Source organism: Lissotriton helveticus, chromosome 3_2 (genome assembly GCF_964261635.1).
Source record: "Lissotriton helveticus chromosome 3_2, aLisHel1.1, whole genome shotgun sequence".
In the NCBI taxonomy this organism is placed as follows: Eukaryota; Metazoa; Chordata; class Amphibia; order Caudata; family Salamandridae; genus Lissotriton; species Lissotriton helveticus.
Genome location: NC_136062.1, coordinates 312,887,868 through 312,910,986, shown reverse-complemented (window position 1 = coordinate 312,910,986; position 23,119 = coordinate 312,887,868). Strand labels below are relative to the sequence as shown.

Here is a 23,119-nt window from a genome sequence, read left to right as displayed (position 1 = left end):
GTCCCGAGGGGCTTTTTTGGTTGAGGGTGCACTATTTAGGTTTGAGGTTGTGTTTTTTGTCGCTGGAACAGGTGCGTTGTGGGGCGCTGTCCTAAGGAAATAGGGTGGTTGGCTGGAGGCCTGGGACTGCATGGTAGCGGGGGTTTGGGGTCATGGAGGTCATTAGGGGCATCTAGTAGAGGGGCAGGTTGATGAGCGTATGTTGTTGTATTACTGTTGCAATGTTCGGGCTTACATTTAGGGGTGGGGGTGGGGGGCTGTTAGGCAGTTGTTAATTAGTGAGCAGTAGTTTTGTGCGGCACAGGCCAAGGGGGATGTTTTTATATGTGCACCTGATTCCAATAAAAGCGGCCTTTTTCACACACTTCTGGTGTCTGTGTCCGTGCTTCCCCCCCCCCCCTCACCTACTGGTGTGCCCCAAATGCAGCAGTAAATGCTGTCCCGATTCCCGCCCAGCGAGGTGCAAGTTCACTGTGACGGGTAAGATTGGTATTTAAACTTTTCCTAAACGAGTGCCCACAGTTTGTAGATTTTAAAAGCACATCACATTCAGAATTCGATAAACCCCCCAAAGTGACAACAGTGCTTTTAAAAAAAAAAGCAAGTCAGCAGTGCAAATTCGTTTTTATCTCAAAGTAAAAGGGCTGACGCGCTGAGAGTCCAGCTAAGAAACAATAAAATGAGCAGTGAAGATTTACTATTCTAACTCTGGACTGACCCAGCTCAGACAAGATGTTCATTATTAAAGGGGTTAGAAATGAGGTTTAAAAAACATGCAATAATTCTTTTATTCTTCAAATACCAACATATTTTGAATAAAAAATCTTGATACACCCCAACTGAAGCTGCTTTAAGGCACATTGTCGAAAATCTTACTTGCTCAATTAAGGAAAAGTTAAATATATGTGTACATTGTTAGTGTTTTTTTTAACCATTACACTTTATTTTTATACCCCAGGTTTCAACTTTTAGTTTCTCAGCAGGTGCATTAATGTTTAACTGAGAAATCTATTGTTTTCACCTAGAAGTTTGCAAACTTGTCAGGTTTGAAAAGCACTGCAGCACTCTGATAGCAGAGAAATTCATCACACATGGGGCTCATTATGATGGCATAACAATCGCCACCACTGTTCCGGCGGTGGCGACCGTCACGCCATTGTAACGAGAAATATCCCCGCCACATTATGATGGCGGGGGTATAGTGGCGGACACAAAGTCTGTCTGCTGCTTTTCCGCCACTCGGCAATCATTCCAATTGTCGGCCATGCGGTGCTGGGCCAGTTATATGGTGGCGGTAACTAGCCGCAGGCACCGCCAGCCATATTATTATGTGAGTGGTATACTGGTCCCTCCATGGCGATGATGCCGCCATGGAAGTGCTGGCGGGGATTAGCTTTGGGGTGCACTTGGGGGGTACCCTGCATTTCACTGCACCAAGGGGCAGGCACTGCATGGTGCCTACCTTTAGTACAGGGAAATGCTGTGCATGCCCTTTTTCCATTGCGGACGGTGCTGCATCGCTTTTAAATTATTTAGAAGAAACATGGATTGGCCATCTAAACAGATTGGTTTGTAGGAGAAAGTCCTGATTTCCAATTGAGTGGTTTAACTGCTACACAACCTGGTTAGAGGTAGGTGCAAAGACAGACAATGCCATTGAGGGTTGGCATAAGTTTTAACAGTTCAACAGGGAAAACTCATCCCAACCTGAATCATTTCCGTAAAATTTTGAAAATAAACACATTTGTCTGGAAATAATTCAGGTGCAATCTTTAGAAGGTAGTCTGCAAGCTTGTATTTGACCAAAAAGCAAAAAAAATTTAGAAAGACGATTGGCTAAAATCCATTAGTTTTTAATGTTAAGAGCTGCACAAATCTAACACCACTAACTACATTAATAAATAAAAGCATCACCCTCCTCCTTTGTATTTTCCAAAACACACAATTGGCTTATTTTCAAAAGTATATGTTTTTTTGGCCTACCAGTTGATATCTCTTCTTTCTTTAATAGTTTGGCCCTGATTATGATAGGAATCGGTCCAACCTCCGACCACTATTGCGGCAGTCACGAAACCGCCAGACAAGCAAGTGGTGGTCCGACCACCGCATTTCAATGCGACCGCTAGGCTGACAAACGCAAAACTTTTATAACAGCAGTTGCAGCATGCAGTGGCCATGGCAAAGGGCCACAGCACATGCCACCGCAGTGCAGCACCTCCAACAGGTCCATGCACTGTGCACCATGTACCATTTAGTGTATGGCACACGGTGCAGGGAGGTGAGTGGGAGCACTGCATGTGCGCTCAGGGCCACTTCCCAGTGGCATGCGATGGAAGGGGGCCTGTTTGGGGCTGCAATATCGCTTTCCTGCCATGAATAGGCTGTTGGAAAGGGATATCCAAATCACAGTGGTCGTGCTTGCCTCTGCACCGCCCACATTATTGGATGCTGCTCTGACAGCCTCCTCATCTGGATCTCTGATCCTGTCAGAGGCTGCAGTCTGTCATCCGACAGATGAGGGTCCGACGGCCAGCAATGTAATGCGGAGGTCAGACAGAAGGGCTGTCGGCGGTCGGACCGCCACCAACGGCCTCTCGTTGGTAGTTTGACTGCTATCATAATCAGGCCCATGGTGAATAGTTATCCATCCACTCATCAGGAGTCACAGGTTATCTAACAAACCTTAAATGTAATCTATACCCCGAAAAATGTCATTCACTTTTTTTACAATACACTCCCTACATGAATTAAACTTCCATACATTCTATTCCATTTCTCATCTGTACTATTTTAAAAAGAAAACAAACCCCAAAACTTTTTCATTTATTTAAAAAAGGAAACCTAAATCTGCAATAATTGAATGGCTTCCAGTATCCAAACAATGCAAAAAGATATAACTTTAAAAATAAATGAACTCTTTTAAAATAGAAGATTCTGTCTCCTTTCTTCTTTCTCAAAATTTTACCCTTTAAAAATGGGAACCTGACAAAAAAAGTTGCAAAAATTATGTTGTCATATTCATTCGTTTATTTTTTTAATTTAATTGAAAGAAACCGATTGGAAACCCTGTTTTAGAAAACAAATTTGACAACTGTACTGATGTGCGCATACAAACACAACCTTTATGGGGATGTAAAACTGGCTAATACACACAGAATATATAATACACTTTTACTGAACACCTAAGAACCTCCCAACATCTCTCCTTGCAATAAACTTCTTATTCTATATGTTATTTTCAGTGACTGCTGATCTTACCATCTTGACATACTGTAGAAAAATGCACACCTAAAAACATCAATTTGAAAAGTGAAAACAAAAATTGACAATTTCTCTCATTGTAATAAATGCGAGACTGTGGGAAAATATTTGAAATTTGGTGTTTTGTAAAAATGAATCAATATTTTGAAATAATAATATATTTCTTATATTTATAAGAAACATTCTATTAATAATACAAAATTGAATGTGTGTTTTTTTATTTTAGTTACAATGCTTGTATCATACAAATGTGGTAAATAAATAATTAATTACCGATACTATTTTTCTATACATTAACTATAACAGATAGCTCAATAAATAAGAGGCAGGATCCGTGATATCTGAGTCAGAATGGCTTTAATCGGATGGCTCGAGCCTAAAGACCATGATGTGGCATGCAATGGAATGGAATGGCAGCTGCAACGTCTCATTAACATTACATAGTATATATAGTAAAACGGTACAATTGTATTGCATACAGTAGGCGTAACAAGTGACAAACGTGAGATAAGAACATATGGGCGTACAAAGAAGGCGTGCACAGGGCGTGCACAAAGACATGTGATGAAAATGTCACAGAAGTGTCATAAATGGGTGGATACATGGAGGGGGCTACCTGGGCAGCTGGAACCTTTAACCTACTGGTGCGCGCAAACGGGCCATGACGTGTAACTGGGGAGAGCTGGGGGCTCTGACTTCTAGCACTAGAAGAGGAGACTAAAGTCTGGGATGTCAGGACGACATGTACCTATAGCATATCTGATATCTGGTGTTTGGAGAACATGTTGCTTGAATCTAAATGTCATCAGGGCAAAGGCTACTTGACACTAAGGCTAGTGCATGCATATATTTCTTAGTGTATTGCGTGTGCTATGAATCTTCTATGGATATTAATTCAGTAATTCTCTTGCATGGAGACAGAAAGACTAGACTATAGCTGAAGATGTTTATGCGGTTCGTTAGCTTAGGAATGTGAAGCCGGGGAGCTGAACTGATAACTAGAGGCATAACATATTCTTGGCAGACAGGCAGGCAGGCCAGGCCGGGCACCGCGCTGCTTGGCAGAAAGTAAGTGAAGGGTCAGGAATACGGGAGGGGCTGCATCGCTCCTCGGAGTGGTTTCAGGAGACTGGAGGCTCGAATCTGGTGTCCAGGCCCTGTGAGGCCTAAAAACGGGGACAACTCCATAACTTTAACGTGTACAAGGTAAAACGTTGGCAACATAGGCGTAATACTCGTTGCTTTCACGAGGACTGGATAACTGGCATACTAACGTTGGACACAACTATAATTGCGTCTTTATTCGGTCATGGGGGAACATATGCATATCGATCATGCACATATAACATATAATGGGGAACACGTAGGGACACATGACAGGGCAAAATTCAATTTTCCTCATTCCCTCCTTGTTCCCTACGTTTCCTTCAGGAAACATCAATATTCATGATACCATCTATCTGTTCATAGAGCATCATTTGCTCGTCTCGAATCTTCTTGGAACGGGACTTAGGACTTGGAATACAAGAGGTAGCGCACAAGCCGCAAATCGCAGGGCCACATTGTAAACATAGGCAACAACTGAATATGATCATTACTACTATTCCTAGGAATGACAGTACTTTCCATCCCCAGGCAGATATTATACTCCAGAGCCAACCGGACCATGTCCAGGTGCCTGGATTCTGGTGTAACTGATGGGATATTTTGTGAAGTCTGGTTATAGCTGATTATACAGACGGTGCGTTATTAGGAATGAAAATGCAACAACTAGATCCGATGACTCTACAAGCTCCGCCCCTATCGGCCAGTATGACGTCAAGAACAAGGCGGTTCTGAAGAACGACAAATCTCATAGCAGATTGCTCTTCGGTTAAGTTACCTAGAGCGGAAGTAGTCTCATTCACTACTGCTTCAAGGGTTCTGGTTAGCCTACGTATTAGCTTACTATTCTGGATAGGTCCTATGAAGAAAAAGAAACCTTTATTGAAGTCTGTATACTGTTCTAAGGCAGTTTCAGTTTGATCGACAATTGGGGACTCGATCTCCCTTCTATGTCTGACGTGTACTAGATGTGTATTTCTGTGATAGTCAGATGGGGCTAGAAAAACTGGTGGCAGTAGGAAGGCAATGTAACATGTTCCATCCCAATCTAGGGGCAGACGTACATATGCGGTCTGACCACATACAAAATACGAATGACAAGAGGCTTTGAAAGTAGATTTCCCACTGTCACTATACTTGACCACAGTAGTACAATCACTATGTCCTAGATGTACTGAACCATTCTTTCTGACACATAATTCGCCTTTCACTGGTAGAACTGTAATAGCGGGCAAATCTGGAGTAGTCTCGGACTGAACATTTAAAACCATGAAATTCGAGGAATAATTACCTAGATCATATACTTCATTTTCTAGATCTAACCCTGTCCTATGGGAAAGACCTTCCTTGTCTGGGAAACATGTTCTATTCAGAAGGGACTTATCGTCTAGGGATGATGTTAACGTAAACCATGCTCCACACGACCCATTGTGTGAAAACGGATAGGGAAAGAGTGGCAGGACTAACTTCGGTGTCTGGAAAGGGGGGAGTCGACCACACACCCAACAATTAGTGGCATTGCTAGTCTGGTGTGAATAGTGTAACATTCGGATAAAAGTATTGTTGCGCATGGCAAGTCTGTAAGATAACTCGTGAGGAGGTAGTTCACTAAAGGTATGCTCTACTGTATCATTAGAGGAAAGATGTACATGTGAATCAGGAGGAGGAAAAAATACATGTAAAACGTAACTTATACATGTGATCGTAAGACTCAGAAATAACATAAACAATAACGTAATAATACATCTGCTTCGCAGATTTTTACAATAACGTGTTTTCTTGGAGTTTCGTCTAACTCTCTCACTATGGGGGTCTATCTCATACATGTCAGGAACCTGTCTAACCGCTTCACCCGAGAGGGACTTAAACAATTAAACTGTCTGACTTGCTAGACCTCAATTTCATTTTATACTCCTGCTGCGGAGTTTTCTCTAACAGGGGGAGTTTAGAGTCAGTATCTGGGCAGTCCTTGAAAAAAGTCTTTGGACGGAGTCCATGAAAACGTTTAACGTGACTGGAGTGGAGCCATCCCTTGCGGCCCTCCACTTTGACGGCGGTCCTTGTGGTCATCAGTACAAGCTTCGGCTCTTTCCAGCGGGGCTCCAGCGGACTTGAACGATCGAAATTCCGGATCAAAACCAGATCACCTGGAACGACCTCGTGCGGTTTCACCTGGGTGTTGTCTGGAAAGGCAGCCGCGACCTGTGAACGACAAGAGAGTAGTGCAGACATCAAGGAAGCTAGGTAATCTGTCAGCATATTACTGTCAACATCAGTTATTTTACGTGGCATAGGTGTACCCCACATATTCGGGGGACGACCGAAAACAACTTCATAAGGGGACAGACCTGAACGGGAGTGAGCGACCATTCTCATGTAAAAAAGGGCGACTGGCAGAGCTACCATCCAATCTACGCCTTTCTCGGCACAGACCTTTGCGATGCGGATTTTCAGAGTTTGATTATGTCTCTCGACGAGGCCAGCTGCCTCGGGGTGTCGCACACAGTGGAACTTCCACTGGTACCCTAACAGAAGAGATACTTGTTTCATGAGTTCGGATGAGAATGGCTGGCCGTTGTCTGAATACACGACCCTAGGTAAACCATAGCGTGGGTAAAACTCACGAACCAACTGCCTGGCAGTGGTCGCGGCAGTGTAATCTGGGACTGGATAAGCTTCGGTCCATCTGGACAAAGCGCATACTACTACGAGGACATACTTGAAACCTCGACATCGATCCATCTGAATATAATCCATCTGGAGGACTTCAAAAGGGTGGTCAGGAGGATGGAATCCACCTTGTTCCACCGGAACACCTTTACCTGGATTGAACTGACAACAGATCATGCAGGTACGTACTTTCTGCTTGGCTGCTGCTCGTAAATGCTTGTTAAACCAAAGGTTCTGGATGCTGTCTAACATGGCTTTTTCTCCTAAGTGTGCTGGACTATGTGCGGTATTAATAATGACTTGAACCATAGAGTCGGGGAGAAACCATGTGGCTTTTCCCTTCGTCAACCATCCTTGATCTGTCTGGACCCCTCCTTGTTCAGACCATTTCTTGATTTCGTCTGGGGTAGCATGTGACTGTATGTCTAGTACGTCTTGTGTAGGGTCCTTAACTGTCATGCAAGTTGTCAGGACTGAAACATCTGTCTTTGTCATGTTAACTGGAATGTCTGGAGTCTGAGCAGTAAGCTTGGCTGTTCGATCTGCTAGATCGTTACCTTGGGAAATGGTGTCAGTGGTTTTCGTATGTGCTTTGCACTTCATAATGGCAATGGCTTTCGGTAAATGTATTGCTTCTAACAGCGCTTGAATGAGGGGACCATGCTGAATCTTGGCTCCATGAGAGGTCATGAAACCTCTTTCTTGCCAGAGTACTCCAAAGTCGTGAACGACTCCGAATGCATAACGTGAATCTGTGTATATGTTTACTTTCAGGTTCTTGGCTTGTATGCAGGCTTGGGTTAGAGCGATAAGCTCTGCTGCTTGAGCAGACAAGGTGTCAATACGATGTGTTTCTATAACTTCAGTTTCAGTAGTCACTGCATATGCGGCGACTAGTTCTCCTGTACTTGTTCTCATACATGAACCATCCACATAAAGTGTCAGGTCAGGATCAGGTAATGCAATGTCTGTCAAGTCTTGTCTTGGCTTGGTCATGATGTTAATAACTTCCACACAGTCATGTGTGGCAGGGTTTGATGTAATCGAGGGTAACAGTGTAGCAGGATTTAAAATGTTGCAGCGTCTGATTTCTATGTGTGGCTGAAACAGTGTCAGTTCATAGCCTGTTAAACGTGCTATTGTCAGGTGCTGAGTCTGTGTTCGGTTTAAAAGAACTTCCACGGAGTGTGGAACTTGTACTGTCAGGGAGTGTCCTAACACTATGGAATCACTTTGTCTGATAGCTAGAGCTGTGGCTGCAACTGACTTGAGGCACGCAGGCAGAGCCTGGGCTACTGGATCTAATGTGCTAGAAAAATAAGCACAAGGCTTGTGTTGTCCTGCTTGATCTTGTGTGAGAACAGATAATGCTGTACCATCACGTTCAGTAACAAAAAGTGTAAAAGGCTTACTGTAGTTCGGTGTCGCTAACACAGGTGCGTTACATAAAGCTTTCTTTAACTCATTGAAAACAAGTGTATGTTCCTGGGTCCAAGGGAGGACAGTCGATGTGGCTGCCTCCTGTGTCGTTAACTGTATCAGTGGTTTGGCTAGATATGCATACTGAGGAATCCATTGTCTGCAGTAAGAAGTGAGGCCGATAAAAGCTCGTACCTCCTTCTGTGTCTTGGGCTGTGGAAGATGTGCTATTAACTGGATACGGTCTGGTGTCAACTGTCTACCCCTCTTGGACAGTAAGTGTCCAAGGTATACCACTTGCTGGACACAGAATTGCAGTTTGGAAGGGGACACCTTGTGCCCCTTGTCTGCCAGGAAATACAAGACTGTCAGTGACGCACGTTCGCAGTCACGTTCTGTACGGGCTGTGATCAATAGATCATCGACATACTGGAGCAGGGCAGTGTCAGTTGGCATGTGAATACTGTCTAGTTGTCTTTTAAGTGCTTGACTGTAAATACTAGGACTTTCTGTGAAACCTTGAGGAGCACGTGTGAATTTATAGCTTCTTCCATTTAAACAGAATCCGAAAAGAAACTGGCTGTCTGGATGAATGGGGACACTAAAGAATGCGTTCTTGAGATCAATAACAGTAAAGAACGTAGCTTCAGAATCAATGGCAGTCAATAGGGAAGAAATATCTGGAACCACTGGGTACTGGGGTATGATACATTTATTAAGTTCTCGGAGGTCAATCACTAATCGATAAACTGGAGGTGCATTTGGATCAGTACGTTTAAGAATCGGAATGATAGGAGAATTACATACATTGGAGTCAGTTTCTACAACTACTCCTTGAGCGATGAGCTCGTCAATGATTTTCGATAAGGCTGCTACAGCCTCAGGTGGCAACTTGTACTGTCGGATTCGTGGTAATACAACACCTTGTTTCAGAGTAACACGATATGGTGTAATGTGCATACAACCTACATCAGTTGGACCTTGCGCCCATAAATGCTGTGGTACATTCAGTAATCTTGGATCAAAATCTCGTAACACATAATGACCTTTAAAATCACGTAAAAACAATCTCACTCCTTCCGGAGAGCAGCATATTACAGCTCCTAATTCTTTCAATGTTTTAATACCAAGTAAATTTTCAGGACAGGATTTCGTAAGTAACAAGTCTGTAGTTCGGGACAATGGACCAACTTCTAGGGAAACTGGTTTCGATATTTCATTAACAATAGGCTTTCCTGAAAATCCCAGGGAAACATTTCTTGAGCCTGAGAGTGGAGCCCCTGGAACCTCGTCATGACTGATGGTAGTCCTACTTGCCCCTGTATCAATCAGAAACTTTCTGTCTTTCCCTAATACTTGACTGTGTACATAGGGACCCTCTTGATCTACAGGAATCTCGATGAGAGGCAAGCCAACCTCCCTCTCTAGGCTGTTATCATGAATACTGCTGATATTCTGGATAATCTGACTGTGCGTACTGGTACATCTGTTGTGTAACGTGTTGTGTGGCAGCTATAGGCTGCGGTACTGTAACTGTCTGTTGTGCGTTCTGCGGTGGTTGCGTATTCTGCGGAACATGTTCTTGTCTAGGAGGACGCGGTCTCTCTTTCGTCTTACCTGTAGCTATGTTATGTTTCAGAACTGCACATTCGTTTATGTAATGACCTGGCTGTTTACAGTAATTACATGTCCCTTTAACAGGAGTTGCAGAATGACTAGTTTGATTCGTACCCTTCTTCTGACTATCTGGTTGAACAGACTGTGCAACTAGTACTTTCATTTTCGTGTCTTTCATACGTCTTCTTTCGTGTTCTTGCTCTTCCCTGATTCTATTCTGGTGATACTGTAACATCTGTAGCATTTGGGACGGGGTATTAGCTTGCCAAGTACTCTCGACTTTCAATACTCGATTTTTAACTTGTGGTAAAGAATTCTCAACTAGTTTGGTAACAAAAAGATGTGGATACGACTCACTACTTGTTTTCAGACCGCTATTAATAATGAAACATTTCTCAAATCTGGAATAAAAATCACTAGTGTCTTCGTCTTGTTTCTGTTTACAGGCTGAGATGGCGTCCCAGTCTTCCTTTTTCGTGGCTAGTAATCTTGGCAAGACTTGTATTAACAGTTCGGGTAATTCTTTGGCTTTATCCCCAAGACCAGTACCTGGGACTCGTGTGTTATCTTCGGTTTCTAACGCGGTCCAATCTATCTTTTTCTCTCCCACCTCCCATTCTTTTTCTTTAAGTTTTTCATATATGCCCGCAGGCAACAGGACCTTTAACATTTTGATGATATCAGGATACTTGTATTCTCCCATACGGAGCATGTCTTTTAATTCTCGGTGGAACCCTGCTGGATCTTTATCGTGACAGGGCATTAACTTTTTCATTTCTAGTAGCTCTATTTTCGTTATAGGGGTGTAAACAAATACTCGTTCGAGCTCACCCCCCGTTCCCTTAACTGGATGCACTTCTCGCAACGGATTCTGTCTATCTATGTAGAATGGGGGTGAAACAGGAACAAAATGCGGAGTCAGGAACGTTCTGTATTTGTGACGCTGTTCTAAAATGACGCTAATTAAATCGGTACCTAGACCTTTCCATCTGTTTAGGAGTAACTCGTTCAGTACATTATATAAGGGACCTGGATCAGAATGCTGACTCTCGTACAGTGTGATGAGGTGTTGGATCATGTACATACCCATCAGTCGCTGCTCGGCTGGGGGCAGCTTCAGAAACATTTGAGCCACTACTTCGTCTGGAAACGTGGCAGAATCACTAACCCATCGGACTGCTGATCGGGCTAGTTCTTGTTCATGCATGGTACTAAGTTTACTGTAACCTATTCGTAATTTCAGAACTTTATCGGTAGCCTGGAATACTTGTTCAAGAGAACACTGTTCTGGTACGGGAGGAGGAAAAGCTTTCTTGTAGTCTAGGCGTGTGTGTCTATCAGAAGGTCTCGTCCTACCTACATACGCTATTCTGGTGGGATTCTCGTTGTCTACCTCTTCGTCTGAAGAGTCATTTTCTTTCTCTGCTATTATTCTTGCTTTCTCCCTCTCGTGTATGCCTATAATTTCTTTCCGAATCTTTCTGTACATGGTTTCTATACTATTCTGTGTCTTGTGTTTTCCTTCTGCTATATTGTCACTCCATCGGGTCAGGACTCTCATCTCTTCTGGATTTTTATCAGGATGATCCTGTTCTCTTATTAAACAATTTATAAAAAATTGCAAAATCATGCCTTGAATCTCGACTTTTCTGTGTACCATAGCTTCGTGAATACTTTCTGGTTTCTCCCCGGTTCGGATGAAATGATATATTCTGTCTAGATGTTCTTTCATATTTGATATGGTAACCAAGAAGCTTGCAACTCGTCGTAAGCGTATGGAATATATTATCATACTATCTTCACCTGGTACTGGATCATATCTACAATCAGATCCGCACTCATTGAAATATTTTCTGAGGGCTTCGTACGTAGTCACTTTCGGGGTACGTTGTAACGCTGCATCTCTCAGCGTCAGGCGTTTTGTTTGAGGCGGGGTGATAGGAATACCTCCCCCTGCCCCTCCTGAACTGGAATCGTCAATTAATACTGAATGTGCGGCTACTGGTAACGTGACTGGTAAAGCAGGCGTACGTAAAGTGGGTTGGTCCTGGGGTACTGGCACATGGACAGGATTCCCGGGACCAACGGCTGGAGGTACAGTAATTACATTATTAACAGGGTGCTGAGGTTGAACAGGCGGGGTAGGATTCGTATTAGCATATTCGGGGACAGTGTCGTCTAAATAGGAAGAAAGAAAAATTTCAGCTGCAGTCGGTTTATGACGCAGCTTAGTCGGAACCAAGGGTGGCGGTAAATTACAGGACGTTTCCGGGGTCGCTTTAGGCAAACCCTCGGCGAGAAGAGGATACATACCCTTAATAAGGGCATTTCTCTGTCTGTCTGATTGTTCTGCTCTAACTCGTTCACCTTCTTCTAGTAATTCCCTTTCTTGGGCTTTCTCTGAGGATTCTCTACTTAATTCTGCTTTTCTGAATTCTTTCTCTGTTCTTTTATGCGATTCTTTACGCCATAATTCTATGGCATCTTTCTGGGACTGTCTGGCTTTCTTTTTCCACAATGCTTCTTCTACTCTTATGATGCACTCGGCATCCCATGTTCCTGAAACAGGCCATCTATATTTCTCTTCCAGATGTTTGGTGTAGTCCACCCATAAATCTAGATACAGTATGGCATCTAAGCCATGTTTATGATACATGAAATGTCCAGGACTGTCCCTGGGAGGGACAGGAACTGATTCTTCGAGTAACCCTTTTCTGGTTTTTATCTGACGTAACTTCGAAAACAAAGGCATATTTGAACCGTACTTGAACTTGAACACAATACACAATGAACACAGTAATGAATAGCAAAACAATCATTCATACCACGACATCAAGAACACATTAATAACAGTTCGAACAGAATACTACCTAATACATTGAAAACATAATGCTTGAATTTCTCGAGAACAGACTTACTAGAATTACTGGATGCACTGCTAAAACAGTACAGAACATACCGGTCTCCTAAAGAGACACGTCATACCGTATCCACCTAGGTGAACACGTCGGACCGGATCTGTGTACCCAAACCCGTCGGACCGGGCACAAATTAATGAACCCGTCTAGATACCCCCAGCAACGGTACTCACCGGGAAGCAAACTGAAGGCCTCGGACTGGACTGGACTGCTACGACGTCTGGTTACTGCTACGCACTACGCATGCGCCTCGGGCTTCGGGCTTCGGTTACAGGTGGGCCTCCGGATACCTCGGACCTTGCTCTCTCGGCTTGGGCTCTGGTCGGGACGACCCGCCTTCCTCACCGCCTCGTCTGGATGCCGGACCGCAGTCTCCGTCTCCTCCGTGGGCCTGAGGGAGACTTGAAGCAGAAATATCTGCACGTGCACAGTAGGGGTCCGTCACGGCTGTAGAAGGGTCAGGGGGCCTGCGTTACATCGCCGGCGCGTGGGGAAGGGGCTCGTCCCTGTTCGGGCGCCATTCTATGTGGTAAATAAATAATTAATTACCGATACTATTTTTCTATACATTAACTATAACAGATAGCTCAATAAATAAGAGGCAGGATCCGTGATATCTGAGTCAGAATGGCTTTAATCGGATGGCTCGAGCCTAAAGACCATGATGTGGCATGCAATGGAATGGAATGGCAGCTGCAACGTCTCATTAACATTACATAGTATATATAGTAAAACGGTACAATTGTATTGCATACAGTAGGCGTAACAAGTGACAAACGTGAGATAAGAACATATGGGCGTACAAAGAAGGCGTGCACAAAGACATGTGATGAAAATGTCACAGAAGTGTCATAAATGGGTGGATACATGGAGGGGGCTACCTGGGCAGCTGGAACCTTTAACCTACTGGTGCGCGCAAACGGGCCATGACGTGTAACTGGGGAGAGCTGGGGGCTCTGACTTCTAGCACTAGAAGAGGAGACTAAAGTCTGGGATGTCAGGACGACATGTACCTATAGCATATCTGATATCTGGTGTTTGGAGAACATGTTGCTTGAATCTAAATGTCATCAGGGCAAAGGCTACTTGACACTAAGGCTAGTGCATGCATATATTTCTTAGTGTATTGCGTGTGCTATGAATCTTCTATGGATATTAATTCAGTAATTCTCTTGCATGGAGACAGAAAGACTAGACTATAGCTGAAGATGTTTATGCGGTTCGTTAGCTTAGGAATGTGAAGCCGGGGAGCTGAACTGATAACTAGAGGCATAACATATTCTTGGCAGACAGGCAGGCAGGCCAGGCCGGGCACCGCGCTGCTTGGCAGAAAGTAAGTGAAGGGTCAGGAATACGGGAGGGGCTGCATCGCTCCTCGGAGTGGTTTCAGGAGACTGGAGGCTCGAATCTGGTGTCCAGGCCCTGTGAGGCCTAAAAACGGGGACAACTCCATAACTTTAACGTGTACAAGGTAAAACGTTGGCAACATAGGCCTAATACTCGTTGCTTTCACGAGGACTGGATAACTGGCATACTAACGTTGGACACAACTATAATTGCGTCTTTATTCGGTCAAGGGGGAACATATGCATATCGATCATGCACATATAACATATAATGGGGAACACGTAGGGACACATGACAGGGAAAAATTTAATTTTCCTCACAAATAAACTGTTATATAATTTTACAATTAATGTGTATTATGTTATTACTTTTATGTAATTAGTAGTCTTTATTTTACATTATTAATGTATATTTATAATTGTATTTTAATTTACATTTTAAAGCACACATCAAAAGACAGATATTTCAACTAATACCTGACTAATAATCTGTTTCCCTATTTTAATACCTGAGTATTAACACACTTCCCCCCCCATTACTCCTAGATCCATTGCATCTCGCTCCTAAAAACTATTTTGCTTCTTTATGAATTGGGACTTAAATGTTTATTTATTAGTTACATGTATTATTACATATGTATTTTAATTAATATTGTGGTATTACTGCATTTTCCCATCCATTACTTCTATATTCTTTACTAGCAGCCCGTCCCGACGTTGTCCAGGTATGAACTGCTGCCGGCCAGTAGTATATTGTTTTGTAGGATTTCGTTTTGATAGCATTTCTTATCTGTGACAGGCCTGTGAAACGCTCCGATTCACAGTGCACTGCTGATGCACTTAAGAGTGCGCGTTCAGTAGTGTGTGAACTCGAGTTTCCCTACTTTATTTTTCCTTGCAATATTATATAGCGCGAACTCGACAACATGGCATGAGCACAATTTACATTATAGAAGAACACATTCATTTGTGGTAGGCACGGGGAGACAAAGCGATTTGCCTGGAATCACAGGATGTTGAGCTGATGCCGAGATTCGAACGTAGCTCCTCAGCTCTAAAGTTCGCAATTCTAGAACTTGTGGCGGGAGGTGTGTTTAAAAGTGTATGTCGGTGCTGGCCATCAATGAGAGAGACCTGTGCATTTTTCAAATGGGTGGTGAAAAAATGTTGCTGGGGATGTGGGCCGCCGTGCCAACAATGTACTTACCGGGGAGGGTAAACACCCATTATTCCGCAACTTTCTTTCCGCATACCATCACTCCGCATACTTTCATTACGAAAGTATCATGACTCCGCAATGCCATTATAACACATGGCATCACATTTTATATGCTTTTACCACGAATACATTTAGAATGAAATTCGTTGTAAATGCATGAATGGTAAAAGCATGTTTTTTTTAAATGTTTGGATAAGGTAAGTATGGGTATAGGGGTATATGTTTTGGGGTACTGAGGTATCTGTTTTGGAGTGTTTGGGTATTTTAAGGGTTCAGATATAGTTTTGGGTTATGGGGTACAGGGGTAGTTTTAGGGTTGAGGGTTAGGTTTGGGTTTTGGGGTATAGGGGTATTTTTAGGGTTCAGGGGTAGGTTTAGGTTTTGGGGTACAGGGGAATTTTAAGGGTTCAGGGCTAGGTTTGGGTTTTGGGGTACAGGGGTATTTTTAGGGTTCAGGGCTAGGTTTGGGTTTTGGGGTACAGGGGTATTTTAGGGTTCAGGGCTAGGTGTGGGTTTTGTGGTACTGGGGTATTTTTAGGGTTCAGGGGTAGGTTTGGGTGTTGGGGTAGAGGGGTATTTTAAGGGTTCAGGGCTAGGTTTGGGTTTTGGGGTACAGGTGTTTTTTAAGGGTTCAGGGCTAGGTTTGGGTTTAGGGGTACAGGGGTATTTTAGGGTTATGGGGTGGTTTTGGGGTACAGTGGTATTTTTAGGGTTCAGGGTTAGGTTTGGGTTTTGGGGCACAGGGGTATTTTTAGGGTTCAGGGGTAGGTTTGGGTTTTGAGGTACAGGGGAATTTATAGTGTTCAGGGCTAGGTTTGGGTTTTGGGGTACAGGGGTATTTTTAGGGTTTAGGGATAGGTTTGGGTTTTGGGGTACAGGGTATATTTCTAGGGTTAAGATGGGTTAGTGTTTAAGGGTGTTGGGGTATTTTAAGGAGTACGGGTGGGTTATGATTATGGGGTGCAGGGGTATTTAAAGGGATCAGGGTGGGATTAGCACACAATATGAGACATGGCATGAAGGGCGGAACGTACCACACGCCCCCAGCATTTGTCATGCCCCAGCACACGCCCACAGCACAACGCAGACATGCCCACAAGGGACTACTTTGCTGGCACGGTTCTTTTACCTTTTAAATGTATATGGTGGGCGTCTGCATAGCCTATGTCCTTCTGCTGCAACTGCCCTTTCCAACGCTATATTGGGTGTTGTGATTGGTGCTGTGGTTCCTGAGATTACCCGCCTCAAAGGTTTGGGCTCTCTCTTTATTATATTAGTATGGATATAGATGTCTGTATCCTAAAATATTATTACACATGTTTTAAACAAATATGCATTATAACTAAATATGTATTTATTAATTAACTATATTAATGCACAGGTATTTTCATGAATACCTCAGGACTAATACACTTCCCCAATCTTTACCCCTGGACCCCTTACACCCTACTCCTAATATTATTTTGCTTGTTTTAAGCAAATATACATGATACGTTTAATATTTATAAACTTACAAAAACTAATAATACACAAGTATTGTAAATAATACCCAAGTATTACCACACTTTCCTACCCATTACCCCTATACACCTAGCATCCCACTCCTAAAAGATTTTTTTGCATAATTTAAACAAACATGAATTGTAAGTTTAACATGTTTTATTAATACTATTAATTATGCTCTAATTCAACTAATTATAAAACAATAATACAATAGTATAGACTTACCTATGCTTATTTACTTACTTGCATGTTAAAGAACCGTGCGTAGTAATGACTTTGTTGTAATGACACTTTGTGGTAAAGACTGCATAGTAAAGGTTGTTTTCCGCTGCTTTTCAGAAACTGAGCCTGGGCTTGCAAGCAAAGAGTTCTCCTTGCCTTGTATTATCAGGGGAACATGGGAAATCTACTGTGTCATAGTTGCCATCACATCAGATGAGAATTTCGACACATATTCATTTTTCTTATATAACTGCTTTCTTGTCTCTGGATCACAGGTTGTTCCTGGCTGTCTTGACTCATTGACAATGCCAATTTTTCTGCAGGACAGGAGTGTTCCCTAGAATGAGGCTCACTTACATTCATAAGGTTTGTGGGATTCCTGTTGTCATGAATGTTTATGTGCTAAGATGCATCTTACAGGGCCTGATTACAAGTTTGAGGAATGGGTTACTCCATCATAAACATGGCAGATACCCCGTATTATGAGTTCCATTATATCCAATGGAATTTAATGGGAGTCGTAATATGGCAAACAGGATATCATTCATGTTTGTGATGGAATAATCCTTCCACTAAACACAAAATCAGGCCCTAATTGTCTGTCTTTGCGTCATAAGCTGTATATAATTGTTAACATATGTGTGTCAGCAGTCATCATGATATGTGATTAGTAGGTCTGCTACTATGCTAATTGTTGATGCAGTTGAACATTTCAGATTTTAGCATTGCTCAATATATCTTTCGGTCTTAATTTGCTTAAGACTAGGAATGGAAGAACAATAGAAAGTGAGATATCAAATAAATAAATGAGGTTCTTGTTGCAGTGATGGTTTTACTTTGTTGATATTTGTGTGGCACTTTACATAGTATGTATAGGATAAAACATTGAAGAGATCCTTTTTCCTTCCACCTAATTTGTAAGATGTAATGGTGTGCTAATTCCTAGTCCGTTCATTGGTATAAGCAGTAATTGTGACAAGTAAAATGGTAGGTGTAAGGAAATGTGTAAATTACTTACTGTTAATTGCATTACTCTGCATCAAATTCCTTTGCAGGAAGGCCTCAAATTACATTTGAGGTCCTCCTACCTCCCCAGACATCAATCCCATGTAGTCTTATTCAATAACCCTCCCCTGCTATACCTCCTGTCGTCAATAAGCTCCAACCAACAAAATGTGTCAGTTGTATATAGGAAGGGTTGGAGGGACTATGGCTGCAAGCGAGGGAATAAGACTCAGAGTAATGCAATTACCCATAAGTAATTTAGACATTACCTGCTTGTTAGATCTGGGGGTCTCTAGTTGGTAGAGGTAGGTACCACTGTCCAAATAGGGACCCTTGCTTCTAGTCAGGGCAAGGAGATAACCCTCTGAGATAACCCCTGCTCACCCTCTAGGTAGCTTGGCACGAGCAGTCTAGGCTAACCAGAGGCAATGCGTAAAGTAGTTGTACCAACACTCACAGTAACACACTGAAAACACTACAAACTGACTCCACAACAGTTTAGAAAAATAAAGGTATTTTAATCTAAACTACACAAGACCAAAACGACAAAAATCCAACATACACAGTTCAAGAATATGGTTTCAAAAGAGTTCTTAAGGTTGCGTTAAAATTCTTTAGGTTGCGATAGAATTCTCTACGTTGCGATAGAATTCTCTACTGATGCGTGAAAAGTTCACAGTTGCGTCACGTTTACTCACAGTACCTTTTAGTTGCAACAAAGTTCCAAAAGCAGAAGCTGGTGCGGTGGAAAACAAGCGATGCCTTGCTCCTGAGACCCTGGGGAGGCAATTGCGACAGCCCCGCTGCAGCAGCGGGCGTGTTGCGACGAATCCGGTCTGTATGGGGAGGAAGGCCACTTGTATGGATTCCGGTGCCTAGGTTACGTAGGAAGTCTGTTCTCGTAAAGGCACGATGCGACGATCTCGTAGGGGCTGTGACGATCTCCGGGGCGACGATGCGCGATCCAGCGGTGATCCTCTCTCTCGCAGCTCCTCGATGCGATGGTTCTGCGACGATGCTCGCAGGCAGCGACGTGATGCGGTCCGCAAGCAAGCGGTGCGGCGTTCTCACCCAGCGACGACAGGCTCTGCGACGATACTCGCAGCGATGTTCGATTCTCCCGCACCGGTCTGGTGCGTCCCGCAAACGAAGGATGCGACGTCCGATCTCGACCTCTGTAGCGGCGGGAAACTTCTCGCACTGTCGGGGATGCGCTCCGCAAGCGAGCGATGCGACACTTTTCAGATTCAAAAGTCACTCACGCTTAGTTTCAAGCTTCCCAGCACAGGTACAACTTCCAGAGGCCCCACAACTGGATCCAGCACTCTAGGAAGGACAGAACTCTCTCAGCAGAGTTCAGGGAAGCTGGGGGTGAAGTCCTTTTGTTCCTGGGACTTCAAAACAGGGAGCCAGCTCTTCTCAGGCCCTTGGAGATTCCTTCAAGACAGGGGACACAGCTCAACAGCAAGTCCTTCCCCTCTCCTTGGCAGCAAAGCAACAGGTCAGTCCAGCAGAGCAACAGCAGGACAGTCTTCCTTCTTCAGTTTCAGCTTTCTCCTTGGCAGAGGTTCCTTCTTGATTTCCAGGATGATCTAATTTTCTGTTGTCAGGGGTCCTGTACTTATACCCCTAAAGTCTTTGTTCTCTTGGTAGATGTGGGCCTTCAGCCCGGTCTGAACCAGTTCTGGGTGGATCCTGAGCACTTTGTTCTGCTGGCTGCATCTTTCCTTTCAGAGTGAGGGGCAGGGTCCTCAGCCGCCCAGCAGGGGGGTGGAGACAGCATTGTGGAAGGCAGCAACAGCCCTATTCAGCCCAGGTGCTAACTCCTCCCACCACTCCAGTTGCAAATGCAGTCATTCAGCCTAGTGCTGACTCATCCATCCTCCTGGGGAATCCCCCAGCCCCTGTCACTCTCAAACCAGACAGTCAATACACAAACAGGCCCAGGCACACAGAAGGGTCAGACAAGAGAACAACAACTTTATAAAAGTGCTGATCTCAAACACAGGATTTAAAAACAACCTTTCCTAAAAGATGTGTTATTAAATTCTGATTCACGCAGGCAGACCCAACATTTCCAAATGAGTTCTGTGCTCCACATCCTTCCATGGAGAACTCTCCAGGTCGTTACCTAGCAGACAGTCTACAGGCAAGGCATCACTGACAACTACATCCAAGAGACCAGAGACTCCCCCCCATGCAAAGGGAACACGCGCCAGCTTGCAGAGGCGCACTGAGCTGTCAGCTGCCACTACAGGGCGGAGCGCACTAGGGATGATTTGCTCTTCAGACACCCACTGACACCTCACGGATGTCACGCTGGCTCCTGTGTCTCTCAGAGCCTCAATCTCCCTCCCATTGATGGTCACCTTCTGCCCATATTTCTTAGTGTTAGAGGGCAGTAAGGTTTCCTGGACCACCTCTTGGTCTCCTAGAGAGACAAGGGTCGTAACTGCTAGCTCCCCCCATTCACTAGAAACCAAATCCCCTCCCAAAGCTACACTAGCTAACGCTGGGGCGGGGGCACCAGTGGGTGCTTGCTTCTTCTTGGGACATTTTGGAGCAATGTGGCCCACCTCATTGCAGTGATAGCAGGTAGGGGGGCCTTGGTTATCCCTTCTATCTCTATTGTCCCGCCTGCCCTTAGAGGGCCATGGCTGTTTAGGTTTGGGGGATTGTGATTCCTTTCCCTGGGAATTATTTTGGGGCCCTTGTGAGAACTCCTTTTGATTACCCTTGTCCCCCCCACTCTTCTGATGGGGACCCTGCCCACCTTTGGCTGTGGTACCCACAATTCCTCTGTGGACCCTGGTACTGGTCCAGCAGTCCGCCTCCTTAGCAAGCTCAATGGGGTCTGTCAGCTTGCTGTCTAAAAGATGCTGGCGCAGCTCTGGAACACAAAGACTACTCAAGTGCTCCCAACTGATTAAATGCAACAACCCCTTAAAATCAGTTACTTTACTGCCCTTCATCCAACCTTCCAGTGCACGTGAGTACAAATTTACACACTCCATCCAAGTCTCAGACTCTCTCTTCTTGGAGTTCCTAAACTGCAGTCTGTACTGCTCTGGGGTAAGGCCATACCTGAGACATAAGGCCTCCTTCATATTGGGGTAGGTCATGGCACCTGCTAATTCTAAGGGCTCTAGAGCACTCCTCCCAGAAGCCTCAAAATGTTTCCACAGGCCCGCCCCCCAATGCTGTTCAGGCACACCATTCATCCTCAATGCAATTTCATACGAAGTGAACCAGGCATAAATATCCTCACTCCTATGGTAATTCTGCACCAGGTCCTTGGGAATGTATACTTTACCCCCCTGCACTGGCTGCGCGCTGCCACCATTAGAACTGGCACCCACCTCCTTGGCTTTAAGATCCAGTTCTCTCATGCTCAACTCATAAGCCAAAAGCAATTTCTTTTCCTCCAAGGCGCGGGCACATTTGCTCTCCTCCGCCGCCTTTTCTCTCTCTTTATCCATTTCCAATTGCTTCATTTTCATGTTCATGACTTCCGACTCATACTCTCTTATTCTCTGATTTTCTTGTAACTCTTCTAGGGAGAGGCCCCTGCTGGAATGGTTGCTGCCAGCTCCTGCACGTACTTTGCCCACTGGCAAATCTGTGACTTGAAAACTGTTTTCTACATCCACATCATCATCTCCCTCTTGTGCCTCCCAATGGGCCTTCAAGATTTTCTGCAGCTCCTCCTTTCTGTAGGCGCTCTTTATGGGGCACTCAAACTCAAGGCAGAATTTCCTAAGTTGCTCAACTTTGTATGAATACAAATCTCCAATGGCAAACTGCATCTCTACTTCTGCCCCCTCACTGAGTGCCTTTCCTTTCGCAGACATGATGTTTTGAAGAGTTACTCAAAAATGGAATCAAAAATCAAAAACCAGTAGTATGCGGTGGCGTAGTGGTCTGCACTCACTAGTGATGTACACCAATTACTGTGGGTCAAGTACAAATACAAGTTCAAATCCCACCGCCTGACCACCAATGTTAGATCTGGGGGTCTCTAGTTGGCGGAGGTAGGTACCACTGTCCAAATAGGGACCCTTGCTTCTAGTCAGGGCAAGGAGATAACCCTCTGAGATAACCCCTGCTCACCCTCTAGGTAGCTTGGCACGAGCAGTCTAGGCTAACCAGAGGCAATGCGTAAAGTATTTGTACCAACACTCACAGTAACACAGTGAAAACACCACAAACTGACTCCACAACAGTTTAGAAAAATAAAGGTATTTTAATCTAAACTACACAAGACCAAAACGACAAAAATCCAACATAGACAGTTCAAGAATATGGTTTCAAAAGAGTTCTTAAGGTTGCGTTAAAATTCTTTAGGTTGCGATAGAATTCTCTACGTTGCGATAGAATTCTCTACTGATGCGTGAAAAGTTCACAGTTGCGTCACGTTTACTCACAGTACCTTTTAGTTGCAACAAAGTTCCAAAAGCAGAAGCTGGTGCGGTGGAAAACAAGCGATGCGTTGCTCCTGAGACCCTGGGGAGGCGTTTGAGACAGCCCCGCTGCAGCAGCGGGCGTGTTGCGACGTATCCGGTCTGTATGGGGAGGAAGGCCACTTGTATGGATTCCGGTGCGTAGGTTCCGTAGGAAGTCTGTTCTCGCAAAGGCACGATGCGACGATCTCGTAGGGGCTGCGAAGATCTCCGGGGCGACGATGCGCGATCCAGCGGTGATCCTCTCTCTCGCAGCTCCTCGATGCGATGGTTCTGCGACGATGCTCGCAGCGACGTGATGCGGTCCGCATGCAAGCGGTGCGGCGTTCTCACCCAGCGACGACAGGCTCTGCAACGATACTCGCAGCGATGTTC

General features: G+C 44.4%; 1 long non-coding RNA gene across 12 annotated transcripts in view; it reads left to right on the top strand.

The window, feature by feature from the left end:
* The window catches only part of LOC144826311 (uncharacterized), a 1,506,634-nt gene that overhangs the window by 1,245,735 nt on the left and 237,780 nt on the right, over positions 1 to 23,119 (top strand). For 10 of the 12 annotated variants that reach the window (XR_013609779.1, XR_013609774.1, XR_013609778.1 and 7 more), the window contains one exon: positions 17,555 to 17,645. The exons of the other annotated variants lie outside the window; for them this stretch is intronic. This is a non-coding gene — a long non-coding RNA (uncharacterized LOC144826311). The remainder of the gene's footprint in view (positions 1 to 17,554; positions 17,646 to 23,119) is intronic. 12 annotated transcript variants of the gene reach the window in all.